Source organism: Dromaius novaehollandiae, chromosome 1 (genome assembly GCF_036370855.1).
Source record: "Dromaius novaehollandiae isolate bDroNov1 chromosome 1, bDroNov1.hap1, whole genome shotgun sequence".
Classification (NCBI taxonomy): domain Eukaryota; kingdom Metazoa; phylum Chordata; class Aves; order Casuariiformes; family Dromaiidae; genus Dromaius; species Dromaius novaehollandiae.
This window is the reverse complement of record NC_088098.1, coordinates 141,040,608-141,058,178: the sequence shown is the minus strand read 5'-3', so window position 1 is coordinate 141,058,178 and position 17,571 is coordinate 141,040,608. Positions and strand designations below refer to the sequence as shown.

The 17,571-nt window shown below is 37.0% G+C and overlaps 1 long non-coding RNA gene across 1 annotated transcript in view; it reads right to left on the bottom strand.

The window, feature by feature from the left end:
* Positions 1–16,383, bottom strand: part of LOC135324476 (uncharacterized) — a 78,342-nt gene extending 61,959 nt beyond the window's left edge. The window contains exon 1 of the long non-coding RNA XR_010385861.1: positions 16,331–16,383. This is a non-coding gene — a long non-coding RNA (uncharacterized LOC135324476). The remainder of the gene's footprint in view (positions 1–16,330) is intronic.
* Between the last annotated feature and the right edge of the window lie 1,188 nt (positions 16,384–17,571).

Genomic DNA, 17,571 nt, shown 5'->3' with positions numbered 1-17,571 from the left:
ACCTGTTGTTAAAATGTGAAATAAAAAAAATAGTTTCTCTGTCCATTGGGAAAAAAGTTGATGTGATGGCAGTAAAAATGACAATATAAGATAGAACCACCCAGATTCCAAATACTCTTCATGTAGATTTCAGAAATACACGATTCCCCAGTATGTCCGATCTGCCTGTACATCTGGTCCCAAAATATGATTTGTGATTTTAATATGGTTGGTGAGACATAAGCTAATAAGATTTTCTCTGCTGGAGCTAAAACATTCAGTGCAGAAAGCAAAAAAAAAGCCCAAAACAAACAAACAAAAAAAGGAGAATAAAGAGAGACTCTCTAACAATTATTTGAAAATAGATAAAAATAATTACTTGTGAAATGGCCCAGTGAAGTACAATGGGGCTTAATCTTGCTGCCCACACATCACCCCAGCATCTCTACAATCTTTATATATATATATTTATAATATTTTTATATTTATTTCTATAGTTCAGTGGCATGATGAAGCCTCACTGTTACAAGCATCCTGTTATCTGAAACTGAAGCCTGTTTTGCTGCTGCTTATTTTTCAGAAAGTACCTGCTGAGCTTTTACATTAAACTTTATTCAGAACAAAAACATGTTTTTTTTTTTTTTTCCTAAAAATGCCAAAGATGTCCTGGGCATCCAGTAATCACCAGCTTTTCCACAAGGCAGTGTCAGCTCCCTGTGTCAAACACAACATTCACAACACACCAAATTTCCATTAAGATGCCTAGTATTATGAGTGTCATGTAACAGGAAAACGTCTGCAGTGCTGAGCAGTTTCCCTAGCAGCACTGTTGCTGGTTTCTTCTCCAGTTATTTGTATAGCACTTGTAGTACGCAGTATGAATGTTATAATCAGCTTGCCTTGATTTCATTCCCTCTCAGTCTGAAGTCTCTTTTATATACTATACGTAATATGCTGATTTGTTTTAACAATCAATCAGGGAACTTACCCCCTCACCTCCAAGAAAACAAAAATCCTCTCAAAATGTCCTAGTTTAATTCTGAAGGGTTCAGCTGCTTCTTGTTGAAGATATCAGTGAAAACATCAATCAAAATGGGAAAGCAACTCTATAATTTTAAGTGGTAACTTAAGTGTTGGACAGTTAATTTTCTTGCACAGTAGAGTCACTTTGGCTTAGAAAGGTGAATTCTAACTTTGGGTTAGGAATGTTTTTGCATGTCTTTTCCAACCAGGGTTCAAGTGGGTTAAAAATTCTTTTTAATCCTTGGGGGATAAGGCCCATAGGAGTATTTTATTGAAGTGCGGTTGACTGCCAGTTTCTTGAACTCTAATGAACATCTCTGTAGAGATGTGATATTTGATAGGTGCTTATTTTATAGGCTAGAATTTTCAAAGGGTCCGCAGAGAGCCAGGTACATATTTCTCAGTGAATTTTTGAGTGACAGGATGACAACCTCCTCTGCAAAGCAAATTCCAGCTCTAGGGCATGTATACTATTCCTCTTTCTAAATGCCAATCTTCTGATGGAGCTAGCTCCAGGAATGGTGGGGGCGCTGTTACACTGCGTTTTGCAATACCTTATTTTTAAAGCAGTAACTTGGAAAACAGAATGAAGTGTGGTACATTCAGAGTTTAGGCCCAAGAACTAGAGTAGATCTGCTATTCTGAGACAAAAAAAAAAAAAAAAAAAAAGTTATAGACTGAGAGGAGGCTCAAAACCTCGGGCTCTCAGCTGCTCCATGCCCTAATGAGTGGTGTCCGGAGGTTATTCTTTCCATGGCTTGGGGACTTCTTTCTGGAAATAGGTACATATGGCCCCTACTGTACTAATCATTCCCTCGTAATGTGGAAGTGGAAAACATGATATTGTCTTCTTTTCTACCTGCTTACCTACCCATCTCAGGGCACTCTGACTTCTGTTTTTAGGATTGCCTATGTATTTTATCCCAAGGCTTATGAATACAAAAAGCATAGACAGTATAGGAACAGGCACTGGAAACCAGATCTCCCTCTGTTCATTCTTTTCCTCACTACTGAGTGTCCAGGTTTACACTCCCATTCCCTGGGCAATTACATGGATTTTTTAATGTATTTTGGTAGAGCTGCAGTGAGAGTTGCTGAGTATATCCTCATCCCCAGAATAGCCAGTCTTGTGTGTTTGAGGGAGGTGAGACATATTGACTTTACTCCCCACTGCAAGGAGAGAACCAAAGCCCACTCTGTGTTTGTTCAGATCAAAGCTGAATTTTTGAAGTAAATCTCCTGCTTGTCTCGACTTACCATGTTTTGGTTCCTGTTACAGGGCAGTTTTGAAATAAACAAATTGGTCTGTTGGACCAAACCAGTACTATCCCAAATGAAAGCTCTCTGAGGTGCATATAACATGGAGACGGAGGCCTCAGCACCAGTGGTTTCATTCCACAAATCAGCCAATGTTGTTCTGCACTACTTGCTAACACCAGCCGATGGCAGCTTCACCCAAGGGAACCCATGGAGAAGGCAACAGAAAGGGGCAACATCTCCCTTAGCTTTTCTCCACTGCCATATTTTCATGGAGCCTGATTTAATGGGTTTGCATTCAACATGTTTGGGAATCATACTGCTTAAATGATTTCAGTAGAGGAAGGTTCTCTTTCAAATCTAAATACTGCTCTTAATTTAGGAATGAGATTTTCAATAATCTGTCCTTTAAAATTGGAATACTTTTTCCCAGAGCAGTAACTGACTTTTTAACTATACAGTAAAGAAAAAACTGATGTGTCTTAGGAAAATCAGCATCTCATTTATTAGTTTGGAGCTAGCAAAGAACAATATTTAATTATATATATAATTATATTTATCTTACACAAGAACATAGCACTCATATTTATCATGAGGGGATCTTCTACCACATTTGGGGTCCAAAGAAGCTAATCAGTTGATTACAGTAATAATGGGATTAAGTGAACCAAATCATGCTGCAGAAACAGAAGTTGAAGTCTGAATTGTGGTATCCCTGCAGTAGAACTCTTTCTACTATTATGTATGTCTGTAGCACCTACTTGAAAGGAAAACCGTATACACTGAATCATGTGTGATGATCAGCATTATTTGGCAGGTCCCTTCTAGAAGTGTAATAGTGCATTCCCTAAAGCTAATCTGATCTATTTTTAAACGAACCAGCCAGATAAAGAATGGTCTGAGGTTTCTGTGGCAGGTGATTATTCATGAAGCTGCTAAATCCATGGAACACTCAAAATCTAGAGAGTTATTACTATATTACTAAAGTAAGTAAAAAGTGCCAATTAAATTCCAATGTTCTGAGCCCTGCGAGAACACTGAGATTATTTAGAAATCATTTCAAATTTTTCTTTTTCTTATTACACCAAATTCTTGTGTGGGTGATACTGGGGAATCAGAACTGTAATTGCAAGTTACAGAGCCTGGGAAACACAAATATTGGAAGAGGCTGTAGAGCCAAGACTTTATAAGCAGCAGCAACTAGATTTGCTCATTAAATAAAAAGGACTTTTCTCTCTAGCACCGTGTGATCGGTCTGTGACCTGAAAGTGGCATATTTTACCATTAAAGCAAAACTTAAAACCACACAATTGGCAAAGATTTCTTTTAAAATTGACTGGTAGTTTTAGATATTTTAGTATGTGCTATTGTAAATTAACCTTATTTTCAGAAGGTGTTATCTGTACATTTTTTTAAAGTTAGATTCTGTAGCTTGTGTAAGCTCTTCAAACTTGAATCACAAGGGTGAAATCACATAAACTTTTTAACTGAATTCCTATAGTTTTTCTGTATTTTATTTGTTCGTGGCTATGGTGTTTGCTCAGTATTTTCTTAATTGAAACATGCAGATTTCAGGGATGAGTTTGTCTCCAATTATTAGAAATAGCATTACTTTCAAAATACTTCTAACTACCTGTCAGCCTAACTCAGACATTTTTCAAGCACCAGATTTTGAATTCCAAAGCTCTGAAGAAGTCCTCCAACATGTTCAGCTCTTTCTGGCTCTGTAGGTCAAATGGCTGTGTGAAAATGTGTAGCAGAAGGTGTGCTGAGAAAATCTCATGCTTATCCTACTTACCTTAACAGTCTTGTGAAATTAAGAAGGTAGAGATACTCTCTAAGATGCATGCCCTAAATCTACTGAGAGCTTTGTATATTTAAATTGTAAATTGTACTTGTAAATAGGATGGAGGCCTGTGAAACTCTCTGGAACTTACCTACTAAACACTCTCTGCAGGCAAAACAACAAGTAGAAAGATGGTCATGTTATACCATCCCTGCAGTTTTGAAACACTCTTTAAGCATCCCTTCAGAAGAAAGGACTGAATACAGAGAGATTTCGGAGTGCTTGAATGCATGCATCCCTCATATTTTCTTCCCAAAATAATCCAATGAAAATGGCACAGAGGAGAAAATTTCTTTTTTAAGAAAGAAAAACAAAATTATTACTGCTGCAAGTTACTGAATCTGAATGGTTGAATGCATTTGGATCTTGCTGCTGCTATCAGTGGCCTTTGGATAATGTTCAGTCTGTGTTAGGCTGGTAGAATCTGGCCCTCAAAGAGAAGAGCAAGCCATATTCAGCATCTTTAAAGCATCATTTTGATTCCGGGTGACAATGGCTCCTATCTAAAAGAGAAATAGAGGGCTGTTGTATTGATCTTTCAGTAGAGATCAGCCCTCCTACAGCTGTAGAGTCTAAAGCAATAGCTCCCATGGTACAATATACTTCTCATTGGCAAAAATACTGAAAATGACTAAATGTGTCTCTGCATGTTCCTTCTTGCCCACACTATTACTAAACCACATAGAGAGAGGACAAAGAGAAAATTCCATTCAAGGTAATGGCATGAGATTGTTCAGCTCGTTATTTTTACTGTTACTGAGTATACTGTATGCCTTCTTCACAGAGGGCTGGTGCCTATCATCTCATCCTCAATAAAGCAAAGCTCAGTGGTGCTGGCAGTGGCATGCTCATTCACTAGACTATAAAACTATGCTCTAGCACAAAGCAGATTTGTTTACCTTGCTGAGGAGGTATGGATGATTAATACTCCTCAGGTTTTTCAGTGTGAACACAATGAAGTTGATCTTTACAATGACCTTGAAAGGCACATCTTTCAAATTGTAATAGGATTAATATATGTACTTTCTTCCCTTGTGACTTTCTGCAGGCAGTAAAATTAGGTTCTAGCTAGAGACAGTTCACTGAGATGGGGTAGGGGATTCAAATCAGCACCTTTGCTCAGTCTTCATCGGTCTATACTAGCTGAAGCTGTGACACTATCTTCTCAGATCAGTCTCATTCATGAATTAAATAGCTTCAGATAACATCACTATAAAAAGTGTTTATCCACTACTGTATTTCTTTCTTTCTTCTGCTGATGAGGTAACTGATTCCAATAGAGTCACCCTATTGTAAAAAACAAATGGTGCCATAGTAAATCTTACGTCTAACATGGCAATAATGAGTATCCCATTATAGAGTGTTTTAAAGTGATAAAATGCATTATAATCCACTCTATCTGTGGATTACGAATTTTAATGAACATAAAATAATATGTAAATGTAATAGATGTATTACAGTAGTAATAATAATAACTTAGAGTGTATTTAAGGATAAAGAAAACTTTCTGAATTTCAAATATTTGTATTTTAGAGTAAGTTTAATTTGGATCCAGCCAACAAAATATTCCACTATGACAGCAGTGCTCAGCACCTGAAAATTGGATTAAGAACATATTTTGCTTACTCGCAAAAACATGTATCATGTGAATTTGAATCACTGCCTGGAAAATCTAATTGTTCAAAGCAGAACTTGAGGTGGAGATTTCCCAGCAGGGTGAGTTGGGAAGGTGAAAGAATCCACCTGAGCACTGGAAAAGTCCCATGGAAAGCTGTTTAAAGAGGAGAACACTAGCTTAGTGAACTGGAATAGGAAATGATGGAAATGGCATTGAGTAAAAAAGACAAATGAGTGTGTTCTTTGCTGCCATTGTCAGCAGAGAAAGGATGTCAAGGTGAGATAAAAGAGGAGCCAGGCTACAAGAAATATAAATCATCATTGATCTCAGCAGATCTGTACCAATTTACATTAGCTAAAGTTCTGGCCCTGATCTGAAATGCAGGCAGAATCATATTCATGAAGGACCCTGACTAGAAACAGAACCGGCAAACTTTAGGCCATCTCTAAAGGGAACTGGAAAAGTAAAGCTATGCATTCACTATACACAAACATACAAAATTTGACTCCCAATTTGCTGTTTGGTATCTGTATATGATGAGTTCTTTTGACTAATGCCTTTCAAGTCCAAAAGGCTCTACCTAAAGAAGATGACAGAATAACAATGATGGCCTCATGAGGATGTCTGTGTAGACCCTTTTTCTAGGGTGTTTAATATGCCTGGAGTCAGGAAAGATGACAATTTTTTCTTCTTCCTATGTAATAATATAAAAATTCTCAGTGTATTTCTACAGATACAGTGAATACTGCACTAACTGAAATAACATCTAAATATCATCAGTGTCTTGACAGGCTCTGCAAAGGTCTGGGAAAAGAATTATTTTTATGGGGTGAAGGGTGCCTCAGTTTGAAAATATGTTCTCTGTTATCCCAAAGGTCTGAACTGTTCGGTTTAGAAGACGGACTTTCACCCATCATTAATCAACTGATTTGGCATTGTAAAAAATTGAGTGTTTTTTATGACATAAATTGTACATAATTTGACTGAATCTATCTGAAAAAAAGAGGCAAAACCACTCCTTATGTCAAAACATAAGGAGTTAGTGGGAAAAAAAATTCCCTCATCCTAGGTTTCTACTGTATCATGTTTTCAGCAAGCATCTATAACATAATTACAGTAAAAAGCAAGAAATTGATAAAGCAAAGCATTTTAATAATGAGTAACTCTCAGTTCACGTATTGCCCAAGTACAACAAGTGCTAGTAAAGACCTTGGGGGATATAATAATAATAGTAATAATAATCTTCAATAGCAGTCAGTTGCAAACTTTATATGATACTACTTTGAAGTCTAACAATCTTTATTATAATATACATATATAATCTTTACATATAGATAATGCATCATTCTCACACTTTCAGTGGAAACTTTTTTCTCAACACATTTGAGTAAAGAGTGGTAAAAGGGTTTCTATTTGGATGACTTTAAATTAGCCTCAGTTGCTCAAGTGTTTCAAATAACTGCACACTTAGGGGCATTAACACCTTGAGAAATGTAGCTGATGTAGCAAAAAGAGAAAAAAAAGAATAATAATAAGAGATTTGCTGAATCAAACAACACAGAGTGAAGGGAAAGAGCTCATCAAAGAAGTTTCAGCCTGGCAGATAACTGAGGTGCAAAGGCTTAATTGTCTGTAAAATATTTTGTGAAATTACAATGTTCATATTCGTTGTATTTTTGACACTGTCTTTAAATAGGGACAAAGATAAGATGAGTCATTTAGATGCCATAAATAGACTGAGTTACCAATTTTCTAGATGCTTCTCAAAATGTATATCTTATTGAAAACCATGTAATTGATTAAACTACCAACACTATAGGAAGTGCCTAGAGGAACAGCAACCAATAGTATATTGGTTGGTAAAATATGTTTAAAATGCTGGTGAGTTCCACAGAGATGTTTAAAATATGTAGTATATTTTAACAATGAGAAATTGAATTTGGAGGAAGAAGTAGATTCTCTTTTTAGCATTGTGTTGTAACATTTAGAGAATTAGTTAATACATTTTGACATAACCATTTTACAGCGTCAGTTCCTGACAGAACAATTGTAACAATTCAGCACATATAGTTTACTCTTCCACAACATTGGATCTCAGATAAATATCTCGCTACTCGAAATACTGTTCCAGAAAGTTTTAGGTTATTAAGATGGCTATCTGTACTATGTCAAATCAAGGACTAGTTCATGCAAGACTTTTAAGAAATATGTGCATGGTCAAACTCAGAGTTTGTAGGTTCAGACACCAGTTTACATTGTGAAACAAGCAAGCACTTGAGCAGGCTTTGAGGCTATCATGTGCTTGCAGAATCTCTTTTTCTTACTGTTCTCTTTGAGAATAAATGCTGGCACAAATGCTGATGCAGGAACATGTCAAGAATATTTCATTCAGTAAAATATCTGCATGTTTAGAGTTCAAATGTGTATGTATATCTCTCTAGAATTCTTCATGAGGAGGAAAAGAAAACAAACAGAGGACAAGAAGAAATTCACCTAATAACAATGAAATTAAAAGTTATAAGAAGATTGGAAAAAAAATAAAATTCTGCTTTTAACATATCATTCAGAATTTTCTGAACTTTTCAGAAAGGTTTCACATACTTTTCTGTAGCAAAGGACTACATCCTCCACCCATTTTAGCTGGTAAAGAACTCCCACTGAGGTCATCATAAGCCAGAGGGCTTAGTAAGGGCAGGAATGGATTGAAACTACATTTGTTATGTTCCTGATTTCTCAAAATTATTTTTTCCTTCTCAAAATTAATTTTTCCTTTTAATTTAACCTAAAGTTTGTAAACAACTACTTTGGCAATCCCTCTTATCATTTCCCTTCTAATTATTTTCTTTTTAATATCAATGCATGTCAGGGATGTGCTGGAATGATTCTTGACCTTTGAAGTCAAAGGGATCAGTTGACTGATTACTGGAAATTCTAATTTTCCCTTATAGGAATATTTTCAAAGGCTGTTTTTGCTCTAAAGAAATGAGGATCCTTGGTGCATAGTTAGTGAAGAGAGGAAAGCTGTTCTAGGGGCTGAATTAGAGTAGGAAACTAACTTTTTTTTCTCTGCAACTTTGATAGGTTTAGCAACACATCTGAATCACTCTGATTTGTTGAAGTATGAGGCCTGAATACTCGTCAACTATATTGTTGATTTTAACATACACAGGGCATGAGCCTTTACTAATATCTGTTTCTGTCTCACTACTCGTTACAAATTAACAGATTGAATTTAATGAAAGCAAGCTTTTGTGTCCTCTTCAAAGTTGTTTATCCACATTTCAAGGGTTGGTGACACCACAGCTAACATCCAACAGAAGGGCACTGTATATCTATTACTATGTAAACATCATTTTTTCTAAGTTGTGGCCAGCAATAAAATTCAGATAATTGCATCTGAACAAAGACAGTTAGGAGTTTTCCCTAGAGTTTTCTTTTCTTAATGAACGCACTAGTACATCATAGTGGACTGGCCTTTAAGCACTAATGTATCTCTTATGGACCGATGTTTTATTAATTATTTGAACCATACTCATTGGATTTGTTAATTTACCCTTGTCAAGAACCACTAGTACTTTATCTTTCCCTTATTCCTGACACCATAGTTTATGATTATTGACTCTTTTTGCCAATTAAGTATTCTAATATTTTGCAAGCTGACATGAGTGGCCTAGCTACTAATTTGGTACTGGAACATTTGATATTTGGTGTGTGGGGAGAAATACCATAATTGTTTGGTTCTTTTACATATCTAAGTACTACTAAAAATCTCTACGTGCTTTAGAGGTAGGATGTTCCATTCATAAGGGCCCTAACTTGATGGGCTGCTCCTTCAAATGTGGTAGATAGCTGACAAGTGCACTTCTAAGGAGAGAGATCTGTATAAACATAGTAGAGATACTCACTGTTCTATTCTAATAGTATTTTCCAAAGATAGAAAGCTGATGGTAACCAGATAGTTTGGTCCTGTCTTCAGTGGGGAAAAAATAAATATATTTTTACTATTTCATGTTACTAGTTCAAAGCAAATACAAAGTCCTCTGTTGTCTTTCATTTAACAAGTTAACAAGCATAAATATTAAATATTCTTTTAATGCACTAAGTTTACCCCATATAAATTAACGCATGATAGCAAAGTCATGAAGCAGCTTCCTCAGAAGCTGTCACATGCCGTTTTCTACTCTGAATAAGACCAGGCAATATCTTTCAGAAGCTATAAGACTCTTAACAAATTCTAGTGATTGCTATTCACAGACCAAATTTTGCAGCAAGAGTAGCAATAGCTCCTATGTCTTTCGTAATCCACTATGATTTATGTACGCTGAACTTACGTTCCTTCTTCTACCTTAGAATTGCCAATAAATATCCTGTTTCTCCATATGTATTCTTGAAAAACTGAATAACTAACCCTCAGCAGCTGAACATCTAAACATTTTGCATTCCAGACATGTCTTTCTTCCGAAGTATGTGAAATTATTATTTGCTTCTTTACACAGTGGTGTTGTGACACTTCGGATTAAAACATAAACGTAAAGGAACAAAAGGCTTAATTTTTTAAGCTGATCATACAGTCAAGAACAAACTGTTACTCTACAAGCTGATGAGATTCCATAGGCCTCTACGCATAGTATCATTACATATATAACAGTAGTTGCACTAAATAAAATATCATTTACTTCTTACTATTGAGAAAAGCTATTTCCAGATTTGAAATTTGAATCCCAAATATTTTAGTGCAGAATGTTTCAAGCAGCCTCTCACCCCCACAGTCTAAAACTTTTTTTGTCCTATTTGTTTCGATAGAGATAAGAAGGCAGAATCTACTTCTCCTAGGCTGAGAATGAAGTAATGAGAAAAACAAATAAATTGTTATTGGTAAAATAAGAATATCTTTCTTAGAGGGGTTAGAATCAGAATCACAAAACCATTTGGGTGGGAAGGGGCCTCAGGAGGTCTCTGCCCTAAAGCAGATCCAGCTCTGAGGTCAGACCAGGCTGCTCAGGGCTGTGTCCAGGTAGGTTTGAAAACCTCCAAGGACAGAGACAGCACAACCTTGCGGGACAACCTGTTCCACTGCCTCACTCTCCCTGTGGGGAAAAAATTTCTCCATATATCCAGCCTGACCTTTTCTTGTTGCAGCATTTGCCTGTTATCTCCCTCCTGCCATGTCCTATATGACCATTTGATCATTTCAAAAGTATTTTAATGTTATAACTTCTAGCGGTGTGAGAGTAGGAGCTCTGCTTTCACTTGCTGTGAAAGTATCTTCCTGCACTATTCCAATTAATTGTGTTATTCATCAGTTTGTACATTTAGTGTAAGGAAATGCATTCATTTCCAAAACCGAAAAAAAGAAAAGATTTAAATGCCAAAGAGAATGCAACTGGTTTTCTTTATGAAGGTTTTGGACTCTTTCCCATTGTTCTGGCAGGGACTGAGTGACTTGAAGACAAATGGAGGCCATGGAACCTTCTTTGGGACAGTGGTCATAGTATTTTGCCTCAAGCTCTCAAATCTTGGTATAAAAATTTTGATGTACACTTCAAGGGAAAAAAAAAGTCAGCTGATATTTCGCGTTGATGGACATAAATCCAACAGAAGATTTTGTTTCAAGACACAATTTATAGTTAAAGACAGGACTGGAATTTTAATTATTCTCTATGTAAAGCAGTACTTTCTTTGGCCTAAAAGAACAGGAGAACTGAATAGTATGTGAGACTAACAGCTGGACGGCTACGTGAATTTACAAGTTCAAACACTATATGCATGTTGTATCTTACTTCATAAAAACTGCTGCTATTGCCTGACTGGCAGAGCAATGGTAATTGTTCATGCTCACATTTATTCTGTGCCTAAGTGAAGTCAAAACAAAATAGAGTCAAAACCCTAGTGACATAAATAGATACAATCCAGTGACCTCCACTAAACTTCACTGTTTGTGATAATGATTTTTTGGCACTTGTACATGCTGGTTGAATGATATATTTCCTGAGATAGAATCTAAACTCCATCAGAGATAACAGCAAAACATAATTATCATCTGCTTTCTAAACTTATTTTTGAGCTGAAGGGATATAAGATTACTTCTGAGAATCTCTCCTGCAGCTGAATTTTTCCAAGATAATATCAGACAAGACATATACATTCTATTAAAATAATTCAGGTTAATGATACTGTTTGTGCATTTGCCGGAAGAGAGACAAAAGACCACTGAAGCTGAATTTGCATCCAGCAGGTCTAGCTGGGGTGACCTGCTGAAGTGCTCTGTGGACCTTTTATTGCCCAAATGCCAAGGTCTTCTTTCAACAGAACCCAGCAATGGGACGAGAAGTGAGAAAAGAAGGGAGGTATGCCTACAGGGTCCTACTCCTGGTACACATCAGAACAGAGCAGGGTTGTTCCACAGTGGAGGCACAGCCAAAATTCAGCCTAACTTGAACAAAGGGCAGGTGCTTAAGAAAAATAAGCTATGCAAATATTCAAATATGTTTATAAATGAAGGAAGATTTTGATTGGAAAAGCAAAGAAAAAATTAGGAATCATTGGTTCCTTCTGTACAGATTTTGAGGGCATAGGGTTATTCAAGAAGAGTTAAATTTTTTCTCAAAATACACCTTTTACAAAACCTGACCAGACAAGACATGATTTTATTCAGTATACTGGAGGATCTGAGCCTTATCAGGATGTTAAACTTAATGGAATTAATCAGTTACTCTGTACCAGAGCAAAAGAAGTCATAATTTTAGCAGAAACCAGCTGTGTTAGATTTGGAGCAATTTTAAGATGGGAACTAAGCCACACTGAGCACAACATTTGCATACTTGTTGCAATTTATCAGCAATGTAGCATTAATGGTATTAGGAAAAAAGTACTAGATGTACTTTGGCCTGAAAACATTTTACTTTTTGGACTTTCATAATAACAGCAAGCAGCAGTCCTCAAAACTCACCCATACTGAGGAATGCAAATGAATGAATTCCAGCACTTAAAAGATGAAAACAGAAAATTTATGAGAATGTATGAAGGGAAAAAAAAGTAGAAAAGACAATCTGCAGCCTTATTCAGTAACCTAAACCTTGAGTAAAGGTTAGCTATGTTATTCCAAGTGACATGTGTGGATCCCTAAGGTTTTCAGGGCACAGCTTATTTGTATTGTTAGACTGACAAACACAGACTAACAAAAGATGGAGAAAATGTGAGAAAAGTGAAGAAATCATCAGAGTAAAGTTAAGATAGCAGTCAGGGGGCCATGCCTGCACATAAGCAGCTTATACAACTTACACTTAAGTATAATGGCTCTGGGGAATATGACCTTAATAAATATCCACTACACCTTTAGAATCAGTACAACTTCAAAGCTATTTGCATGTAAAGGTTTGAATTTTCTGTCATTCAGACTTATCTGGTGATTTTAAGCATAGCACTTTTTTCGTTCTTGTGATTTCTTCTCTGGTTATGCTTTGGAACTATGGAGAGGAGCTTGATACCCTCTAAAACAGGGTTTTAAACATAGATTCAAAACCTCCAAGCAATTAGATATTTTTTTCTGATTTCTCCGTTTAAAAATGTGTTGCCTTTAAGGTATTGCTTGCACTTGGAAGTTCACTAGAAGGCTATAAAACAATCTACAGTTATCAGACACATCGAGACTGACTAAATTGAATAATGATTTAATACTAACCATGCTAAAATAATTGCATAACATTGTGATGAGAAAAAGAAAACTATGATGTAGAGAGCTATATCATTAGCTACTTAGAGATAAAGAAACTTTTTCAGACTTAGTCTTGCAGAGGGATAACAATAAACAAACAAACAAACAATATTCAGCACTGGTAACCAACTACATCTAATTTTGGAACAAAATTATAAACTGATGGCAAATAATGTGATCTCTAATAGTCTTTAAAATTCTTAGCATATGGAGAAGAAAAGGAACAGAAGATAACAAAGGAGAGGAAGACAACATTGACAAGAAACATGGAAAACTGGCAAAAGCTGCAATCCTTTCATGCTCATAATCTTTGAAGAAGTGCATGACCTAGTTAATTCTGATACCTCTCTCTCTTCTTTCTCGCTCTACCATCTTGTCTAGTGTGATGCGAAATTATTTAAGACTAGATTATGTCCTTTCTTGCCAATGTTCCCTTGCAGACGATGCTATCCACACCTCTTCCCATCAAGATGATGTAAGAACATAAAGAGTCAAGATTTTCCTATTAAATTGACTACTGTGGACTATAAACAATAAGCTTAATTGTTTTCAGTGAGATCTTTCTGTACAGGAGATCAACCTAACACTTTCAGTCTAAGCTATTCTTACTCTTATTTGACCTAACCAATTAAGCCAAAATTTGGAATTCTATAGCCCATTTTCCTCAGAAAGAGAAACTGCTAAAGAATGGACAAACCCTCATCCTGTGCTTGAACACAGGATGAAATTTTCTTGCTCATGGTGCCAATCCCCTTTCAGACAACACAACCTAAAAGATCTGACTACTGTGCCACCAGTTTTTATGACTGAGCTTGGACTTTCTCCTCTAGCTTGCCTTTGTCCTTCTCTATGGCCTTGCCTCCACCCTTCCCAGGGCAGAGCCCCTCAGTCTCTGCTAGATTTAGCTGCAGTGGCTGCAGAGCTTTTGGACTCCAGCTATTTGCTCTACTTCCTCATCACGCAGCATGTCTTTTCCTCAGCTACTGCAGCTAAAGCCTGAAAATATTAATGTACAGTAAATGCAAATTGATGGCTGGCTTAAGTTAATATGCCAAGTTATGAACTACTGCAGTTTCTGTGGTGATAGCCTCTGGAAGAAGAACAGAGGAAAAGCTGGACGTAACAAGCTCTTCAGCCCATCTAGCTCTGTAATACATGATTAACACCTTTCTACACAAATAGGATAACCAACTGCCTTTGCCCACACAAATAAAATTCCTGAGGAGTCTCAGGAATGTTCCTTTCCTTTACAGTCATGCGTATGCAATCTGGATTCAGACACGATTCATGTTTCAGCTATACCCAGTCCTATAAAGGAATTTAATGACATTTAAAAGCAGGAAGTAAATGCACCAGCCAATATCAATTTTGTTTAACTCAACTTATAGTATTATTATTCTCTAAGCATTAACATGTGCTGAGTAGTAACTTGGGATCATAACATCCTGTAAAGACCAATACAATATCACTTCAGCCTTCAGTAAGGGATGTAGCGATTACTTGGCATAGCCACAACAGTACACACTAACAGCTGGTCTGATAATGCCCTTTCCTGCCCTGCCTTTTATCTGGGCCATGGCCACACCACTCAAGACCACTTGCATGGATGTTAGCACTTAGTTATCTCAGTAGCGTCAGAGGTGGCTTTCACAGTCTCCGCAAAGTCTGCACTGCCGAAGTTTTACTTGCATTGTGACTCTGCTTCTTGCAGCGCAATGTTGCTGCAGTCCCATCTCCAGTGCAGCATGAATGTAGCCATATGCTGCTTTTCTCCTAGTGTAATGCTCTGCTTTAAATGGCTTCATCCTTGTCTGCCTTAGAAACTAGCAGAATATATCCATTATTAAAATAGCTTTTGTAGCAGTGGACTCCTTTCAAATTGTTAATCCACTCAATAAAATATAATTTGCCCTTTCAGCTCCAATAGTTATGACAGCCCAATATGTCATTTCATTTCATATAGTGGGCTGTGGCATCCCATCACTACGAGCTGTTTTGTGGACAAATGCTTACAGTTGCCAAGAATGATGACTTGTAGTGACCCACAAGAATGCTGTTGCATTATCTCCTGAAAATGTAGAATAGCATATAATATATCACTGTTGTAATAATATCCTCTGATTCATTCCGTTCTCTTCAATTGTTTGCAATTGTGAAAATGGCAAAACAGAATAAAAATGTATCAATCTGTAACATGTTTTCTGGTCTGAAATCAGCTAGTGTCACTGGTGCAAGCTGTTTGCTTCTCTAGATACTCTATTATTTGAGTGTATATTTAAATTATGATTTTTCTCTAAGTGTAAGGACACCCATAGAAATACCTCTTTTCCAGACCACTCTGCACTCTTTCCATCAAATCTGACATTATAAATGTTTGAACATAAAAATCAATTGCACGATACGTCTAGTGCTTTTCTTAGCCCACAGAGCTACCGTATTTCACAGTTATAAGTCAAGCCATGTAAAACTATTTAAAATGACTAAAGATATAACCCGCTATAGAACTGCCATAATCCTTCCCTGCAGGTTATTTCAGTGTAAATTTTCTGTAACATATGGATGCTCATCCAATCTTCTTGCAAGTGAATACTTTGGAAATGAGGATGACTGCTTACATAAGGGCTGGGCTTCAGCCATCAAGTTGACTCTTTTTATATATATTTGTTTAATATAGGTCCCACTATATAATTCTTATACATATTCCACAGCAATTAAATCACAGAGAATGAATTACTTGAAAAAAGAAAAAAAAATGAATTATTTAATGCATTACTTAAAGTTACTCAGAAAGCAAAATATGTTATAAACAAAATTAAAAAGATCAAAACTGAAATGAAATACTTCATACGGAAAGTTATGAATAAAAAAATCAATTTTCTTATTCTTTCTTTACCTTCATTCTCACATTTGTATGCAGGATTCCAGAATTCTGCCTTTCTGTCCTCATCTTGTTTTTCTAGATCTGTGTGGGAATTTTGTTTCTTTAACAAGTCCACAGATTAACAGCATCATTTTTGGCAGAGGCTATTAGTCAGACAGCCTTCATGGACAGTTTCCTTTTCCTTCTCCCACTCAGAGATCTGTAGCTATCAGCACAGTGTTTAGATATAGCTATGCAAGGAAATGCCTGTAGTTTGTGCATGTCTTTGGGGGTGAAAGTGAAAGATCACAGCTCCTTTGTTAGGTGCCATTGCTTAAAGTCTTTCTGTCTCTTTCTCCTTCAAAGTACACATGTCACAGAGGGCACAAGGGAGTACAATCTCTGATGCTCTTCTTTACACACATAAAAACAATGATGCCTATCTTCAGATAACTTTTTTTCTTTTGTCTCCTTATTTATTATCTTCCTGGGGGAACACAAAGTAATTCTCTTTAAAATAAATAGAGTACAATATTAGACTCTCTCTTCCCCTGTGACTTTTTTTTTTCTTTCTTTTTAAGAGACTGTTTAATCAGATCTGTGGAAATAGTGGGGGAGTATGCTAGTCTCTAACCTTGAAATTATTTCAAGTTTTGTGAGCCTACCAATAACTATTCTCTCTGTATTCCTCAGTGCCCTTTACAATAAGTCTATTATGGCAAGGAGCTTGACTGCACTGTTGTTACTCCTAATGTTTATTCATAAGCTTTTGCTTTGGGAATGAATTTGTGAGGTCAGTCTGGGAACCCTCATATGTAGGATTACATTTTCCTAGGCTTTCTCATAAAAACAGTCACCCACAATGCAACTTCATATGCCCCAGGGCAGAGCCAGTGGGACCCAGACAAGCTGGAGGAGCAGCCAACAGGACCCTCATGAAATTCAACAAGAACAAATGCCAAGTCCTGCCCCCGGGGAAGGAAGAGCCCCTACAGTGACACAGGCTGGGACAGAGGGGCTGGTGAGCAGCTCTGTGGGAAGGCCCTGGGGGTCGAGGCGAGCAGTGAGCTGAAGGAGAGCCAGCAGTGAGCGTACCCTGGCAGCAAAGGGGCCAGCAGCACCTGGGCTGGATGGGCAGGAGCACGGCCCATAGATGGAGGGAAGGGATCATCCCCCTCTACGCAGCACTCATCTGACCACTTCTAGAGTGCTGCACCCAGTTCTGGTTCCCCCAGTGCCGGAAAGATGTGGACAAAGCGGAGCGAGCTCAGCGG